The sequence below is a fragment of the Zeus faber genome (genome assembly GCF_960531495.2).
Source record: "Zeus faber genome assembly, chromosome: 9".
In the NCBI taxonomy this organism is placed as follows: domain Eukaryota; kingdom Metazoa; phylum Chordata; class Actinopteri; order Zeiformes; family Zeidae; genus Zeus; species Zeus faber.
The window spans coordinates 17,292,682-17,300,181 of record NC_137197.1 but is presented as its reverse complement, the minus strand read 5'-3'; positions in this window follow the sequence as shown (position 1 = coordinate 17,300,181).

Genomic DNA, 7,500 nt, shown 5'->3' with positions numbered 1-7,500 from the left:
TGGATGAGCAGCTGTCATAATGTTCTGGAAAGCAGTACGTTCAGACTATGCATTTAGGGAATTACAATTTAGCGTACCGTCCCTTGTGCAGAGTGACAGTAAAGATATAAAGATGGAGGGATGGCAGCAGCGGCAGCACTCTCATGCCTGGCAGGTGCGTGGTACGCGTCCTATCCCGCTGATCCGCCATGAGGGGCCCCATCCGTTCTCTTTCTTTTTGTCCTCTTTTTCTTTTTTTATTATTCCTCCCGTATGCAGGAGGAGCCGGTCGTGTCCTTTCCCCGGGCTTCTTTTATGAGACTAAGTCCCGGATTTCTCCTTCGGCCGGGATGAAAGCGTGCAGCGCCGGCTCAGGCCGACAGCCAACTGCCTTGCTGACCCTGACGCAGGCCGACTCCGACGCAAAACAGCTCGAGATGTCCCTGAGGGAAAAAAAAAAAAAAAAAAAAGTTTGAGCTCAACCCAAAAATCTGGCAAAAAAGACGTTGTGGCAGCAGCTCTCGAGTCTTTAACAATATTTGTTTTTTCTATCCATCGAGATTAGGAAGATGGCGGTCAGGTGCTATTTTGTAAAGATCTATGGCACAAATCTATAAGAGTCTTATAAATCTGATAGATCTTTGTTAGATTTATGGATAGAATACACTAGAATACACTTTGCTGGTACGTTACAGTGGGGACATATATTGAAGTTACAAGGATTACAAAATAAAGCTCCCTAATTTGTTCATAAGGACAAAAAGCCCAAACATTAAGATTTATTGCTCCTTGAACAGCTGCACAGGTAGACAGATCCCTCACTTCCCACTCATCTACTGTCCTCTATTTTTTTTTTACACAAATTCTTTATTTATCTTTCTTTTTATTCTTCTTTCCTTCCTCTCTCTCTCTCTCTCTCTCTCTCTCTCCCTCTCTCTCTCTCTCTCTCTCTCTCTGTCTCTCTGACACTCTGATGCACACACACACACACACGCGCACACACACACACACACACACGCACGCACGCACGCACACACACACACACACACACACACACACACACACACACACACTAAGGTGGTGGTGTCTGGTCCTTTGACAGACAGACGCTCACACACCCCTGCTCTTGCCGTGTGTGTGTGTGTGTGTGTGTGTGTGTGTGTGTGTGTGTGTGTGTGTGCATTGTGCTGACAGTGTGTGTGTGTGTGTGTGTGTGTGTGTGTGTGTGTGTGTGTGTGTGTGTGTGTGTGTGTGTGTGTGTGTGTGTGTGTGTCTGTGACAGAGGGTGTCAGCGCGGTGTCAGGGAGATGTGTTTAGTGTCACACTCTGCTGACCTGATCTCCGCTCGGACTGTCCACTCCAGCCCCGCTGAGGCTCCTTACATAACCCCCGCTGTCATTCACACACTGCCCTGAAGGGAGGCCTTAGCCGACACACACACACACACACACACACACACACACACACACACACACACACACACACGCACACAGACACACAGACACACATGCGTGCAATTCAATGTTACCTAGGTGTGTGTCAATGTATATACTGTATATCATAGACACATATAGAGTGACAGCCAGAAAGAGTGAGTCATATTTTCTTCTTACACTTTCAGAAAAGGAAGTGCAGCGTTATACATGTCAGGGCTACAAAAGCTCTGTTCCAGGACCCTGTTAAGGCCAGATTGGAACCAAATTTTGGACTGTTTTCATACCGTAGGTTCTACAGGGGTACAAAACCAGAGCTACAAAATGACCAGTTATCCACGCAAAGGGGACAATGAACCTACTTAAGACGGTGTGACGAGCCGCTTCACCCCTTAAACGTACGATGCCCTTCATTTTATAAACACTAAGTGTAATCCACTAAAGAGACATTTTCTGATATATGTTGCAAAAAGCATCCATTTATTTTACTTGTATTTTGTTTATGTATTTTTTTATATTTCTTTCTCCTTGTTCCTCTGGTGTTCCTTTAGTATTTCTACATCAACACACTCCGTACACACAACATACTGCTGACTGGTTCAGATTCCAACTTCACTTTAACAGAATCGAAAACGTCAATTGTGTAGCTTCACCTCTTCTGTTTTTGTTCCCTCCGTCTCTCTTTTTCCTTCTCCTTACACAAAAAAGAGAGCACACGTCCGGCCAAACGATGTGAGCGATGTTGAGGAATACATTATGTGTCCAGCAGGTATCCTGCGCCGCCTCTTGTTCTCAAGCACACCTACACAACTTATGCAACTCTTATCAAGCTGCCGACACCGACACCAACTCTGACATTTACTCCGTGCTAATTGATCTTTGTTGATGTGATGTGTTTTGTGAGTGTGTGTGTACGTGGCATTAGTGTGTGTGTGTGTGTGTGTGTGTGTGTGTGTATATTTGCGTTGGTCGACAGATGGTATCGGGGAGCATTTACTGTAATTGTGTGTCAAAGTGTGCGACTGGTGTGTGTGTACGTGCATTTGTGTACTCTTGCGAAAGAAATTTGCTTTCAAACCCTTAAGAAAGTGTGTGTGTGTGTGTGTGTGTGTGTGTGTGTGTGTGTGTGTGTGTTTATCTGTGTGTTAGTGTACAGAGGATGTCTGATGTTGTATTTTTGCAAAAAAGTGTCCCAATCAAGAAACTGTGTGTGTGTGTGTGTGTGTGTGTGTGTGTGTGTGTGTATGTGTGTGTGACCCTGCGCGTTGTTCTTTGGCCTGTGGATATTTGGAGGTCAGTACTGATGTGCTCTCCGCCAGCGGGAGTGGATTTACCATCGCAGCCATATAGAGAAGCTGTTTCCACTTAGTCCACTCCAGCGCAGCCAGGGCAGCCTGCATCCTCCCTCGCTCCCTCGCTCCTTCCCTCCCTCTCCCTTTCGCCCGTTGACCATTTTTCCCATTTTGAGGACATTTCTGGGAAATTTGGAAAAAATCGAAAATTGCCGGAACGGGAAATCTAGCGGTAAATGTAAATAGGAACACAGCGGAATGTCTTCACTTATCTGTTGCGGACAGAGAAAATGTAATTATTGACCCTTAGCGCGGGGAATCCTGAATTCCTGCGTTAAATATATGAAGTGTGTTCGGATGCTCCGCATATTTCACCAGCTACCCGCACATTTATTTTTGAATGCACACAAACCAGCGTAGACGCTGATCACAAGAGGCATGGGGTTTGATTTTCCGTAGCGCCACGCCTGTGAGGAGTGGACATCAAAGCGCACACACCAAAGGCTGGTGTAATAAAGGAGGAGGAGGAGGGGGAGGAGGAGAGATATTGATTACCTTTGGGGAACATTAGCAAATCTCTCTCCGTTTTCTTTCCATCTCTATCTCCATATGTCCATCATTTTTCTCTCTGTCCCTTCACCCGTCTCTCTCTCTCTCTCTCTCTCTCTCTCTTTTTTCTCTATTTTCTCCCTCTCTCTTTGCCCCCCACCCCCCTCCCTCTCTCTGTCCACCCCTTCACCTTTGTAATCATTTATTTATCGCTGATCTCTTTATTCTGTATTCTTCCACTTTAAGGACGGTGTGCACGGAGACCGGGCGCCGAATCCACTCCCTCGTGGCGGTTAGCCCCCCCCGCCCGCCCGCCCGCCCCATTCCCCACCACCTCCATCCCTCTTTTTCCTCCTCATCACCGTGGCGACACCTGGGGGCGGGCAGGGTCATCCTGGTCCAATCTAACGGCGTATTGATTCCATTAGATAATTAATGACCTAGGCAGGGGCCAGGGAGGAGCAAGGGTGGGTGGGGGGGGGGCTGGGGGGGTGGAGTGGGGGGGGGGACTCCAAGGCCCTTGAGAGTTGGGGAGAACCTTGGGTTGGGAATGATCTGGAGTTGTCAAGGTCAACCTCAGCCAGCGCTCCGATACGGAAGCAGAATGCCGAGTGTGCCAGAATACGGAATGGCGAGGCGGAGGTAGAGAGAGAGAGAGAGAGAGAGAGAGAGAGAGAGAGAGAGAGAGAGAGAGCAAAAGCTACAGAGAGACGGACAGGAACAGGTTGGGATGAGAGAGAGAGAGAGAGAGAGAGAGAGAGAGAGAAAGAGAGAGGGATAGAGTGAGAGATTTTCATGTCCAGCAGCTGTGGATTGATCAGTGGATGAAAAATTGTACATTAAAAAGTCTTTTGACTTCCAAATCGTGTGGTCCAACCAGGGCTGTAATGCATGATAAGTAGCGTTCAGCCCTCCAACCAGAATACCAAGCCTCATCTCTCCGGACACCCCAGACACTCATTTACAACCACTCAACAACATGAAAGGCCAAATAGAAAACTTGTTACATCAAATATTCCGGACACGTTATTTATGCTGGTATTTCGCACAACTCGCCGCAATGCCCAGCGTTCTTTACTCTTTAAAATTTTGTCTGCAAGCATCTCGTCCGCCCGCTTTTTCATGTGCGATCCATCCAATTTTACCTCGCCCGCCGCCGCCGATAAGGAATTTTTCGGAACGGAAAGATGAAAGTGGGAGACGGGCAGATGAAGGAGGGGAAGGGGAGGAAAGGGGTGAAAGCTCCTTCTTGTCAATTAGCTCGAGCGTCTCCCGTGACCCGAGGTAATCTTTTAACAAGCGGCCGCTCGGCTAAGTGTCCATCGATACCCGGCAACGCAATCACTTTATCACCCGCTGATCAATGGTGACCAAACCTCCGTTTTATTCAGTTCGATTCGATTTCGACCCCGCTCCGTGCTCCAGTCTGCTCTGTGTTTTCCAAACATTTTGTCTATTCAACTTGTTTTAATCCCGTGCGTTCCGTCAGCCTGCTGCGGCGTGCGCCTTGTCTCCGGCGAGCGACCGTCGACTCCCCCACTTCCCTGCGCTTTTTTTTTTTTTTTTTTTCCGGGGTCCGGGGCCACGGCTCGGTGTCGGGCTCCGGGGAGGGCGGTGGGGGGCGGTGGGCGGGATGATACGAGGCATAGAACAAGCGTTGGTGTCTCCACCTGGGGGAGCCGGCGGCGAGGCAGCAGGGCTATTGTCTTGCCTGCGTGCTGTTTGACTTAAATGTGTTCATTTGCCTCCTGCCCTGGGACTCTCGGCGGGGAAGGTGAAGCGCCGGGAGAGGAGGGGCGCGCTAACGAAGCCCTGACAGCTGGAAGCCCTAATTAAACGTCCCCGCTGAAAACAAACAGAGCGGGGGCCCGGCGAGGAGCCAGGGAGCGAAAAGGCAAACAGCGGCGGCGGAGGCTCTCCGCCGTTCTGCTGCTGCTGCTGCTGCTGCTGCTGCTGCTGCTGCTGCTGCCGGGGCGGGAGAGCACCGCTGCAGAGCGCGGGGGTCACACATGCAACACACACACACACACACACACACACACACACACACACACACACACACGCACGCACGCGCACACAGACACATAAAATACCTCTTCACCGTGCTTTTCATCAATTGTCATTATTTCACTGAACTTGTACACCTCCAGCGAGTTTAAGTACATGTTGATCTCTCCCGTGAGCACTTTGAAGTCCTGCTCTCCGCCGGGCCCTCAGGGGTCCGATGCGATTCCCGTTTGACATCTCCGACGTTTTACCCGCCGTTGCAGTACAGATTAAGTCGATTGGGTTTCTATTAATCTGCTCGTTCCCCGCGCTCCCGTGTCGCGGACAACGCTTTTGACATTCAGTCGGGTTTTGTGCGACTAGCGAGTCGCGGCATTAGCAGTCAAAGTGGCAGGGTCCATTTGGGTGAGTGCATTAATGGGCCGCCCAACCCGCGACAAGGTTATGAGGCTGATTGAATAATTACTGTGGAGGCCCCTGTCCATTATGCCCCCGCGCCTGCCCAGATACAGGGAGATAGACAGGTATGGAGAGATACGGACAGACAGAGATGGAGGGAGGGATTAGATAAGGAGATAGGGTCAATTAAGAGATAAACATACAGGTATGTGGAGGTGACGGACGGTGTGTCATTCTGTCGAAAAGCTTTTGTGCGAGCGTGCGAGTGTGTGTCTGTGCGCAAATGTATATCCAGCCTGCTTGTGTGTGTCTGTGCACCATTGTGCTGTGAAAATCGAGAGCACCTCATATTTGCCGCTCTGTGTGTGTGAGTGTGTTTGTGTGTGTCCACCTCTTTTTGATTTTTCCAGACTAGTGGTTCTCAACATGGGGTCCTTCAGGAGGTTCCCGGGGGTCCCCCAGCAAAATAATGAATAGTTCAACTTCACCGCCAGGCGGTAGCACCATTAGAGAACGGACAACAATGGCTGTTTTGATCACAGCTTCACTGTTTTCTCTGTAACCAGAGGATAGACGGACTGGATCATTTAGTTTGGACTAAATCATATCTACGAGTAACAATAAAAAATCCTCTCAGATCGGGGTCCCGGAAACAAACGGGGTCCCTGGCCTTATGTATATCAAATGGAGGGCCCTTGATCAAGGAAACAGGTGGAGAATCACTGCTCTATACCACGGTAATCCGCCTCAAACTGACCTCAGTGCTGCTTTTGCAGGGCAGATATAGGTCGTTGGTTGGAGCCCGAGGCAGCAATGTCCCACCCTCCTCCTCCTCCTCCCCGTCCTCCGTCGTCCTCTCGTCCTCGCAGAGAATTCCTATCGTGGGGACAGTTTCCTCAGTCTTAAGAGATAACATTCCTCGCATGAAGTTGCCCCGAGATAAGTAGGGATAGCCAAGCAAAGACCTTTGCATTTTGAAACACATGTGTTTCCCCGCTGGAGTGGGACCAAATCCTGCCAGGACTTTCTGTCCTTTCTGTCCTCCACCCCCAACCCCACCCCGAAAAAAAAGGACACTACAGATTATTAAACTGCCTTTCTCCCATTTTGAAGGGGCTAACATTGTTTTTTTTGTTTTTTGTTTTTTATTCGGATTTTGCGATGTCTAGAGCACCGTGGAACTCGAATGCATTTTGTGTGGAAACCGATCAAGTGTTTCCCTCAGGATAATATCGTGTAGAACAAGGCAGTAATCCCTTTTTTGCTCGAATCCTAGTCGGACTAGATAGTGCTGACCCATCCGGGGGCCAGCAACGGAGAGGAGGGGATGGCGAAAGAGAGGAAGGGGGACAGAGGGGAGAGGGCATCTCAGGCCTAAGGGCATGACACCAGGGTGCTGGGGGCCACAGCAGCCCTTTAAATGTCAACACAGCAGCGAGGGGAGGAGGGCGAGGAGCGGGACCTCGGCGTGAGAGGAGGAGACGTTCCCAACTTTTTGGGGAGGTCGGGAGAGGGAGACAGCGAGTGGGCAGCGCTGGCGGATCCTGGCGGAGAGACGGGGAATTTTGAATCGGTTTGCGTTTCGTCGCGTCGGAAAAACTTTCGCGTCGAGCGCACATTGAATGTGGAGGCGTTCGGGGGTCTGATTCTTTAAAAAAAAAAAAAAATACAAAGTTTTTCGTCTCAAGTCTAATCACCGGGGAAACGCCCCTGACCTTTATGTGGCAAAGAGCACACTTTATTGATATCTCATCTCCTTGCTTCCCTTACTACTTTCTCTCTTTCTTTCCTTCTTCCTTTACTTGTGGCTATCTACCTTTCCTTGTGGAAGTGGAAGTGAA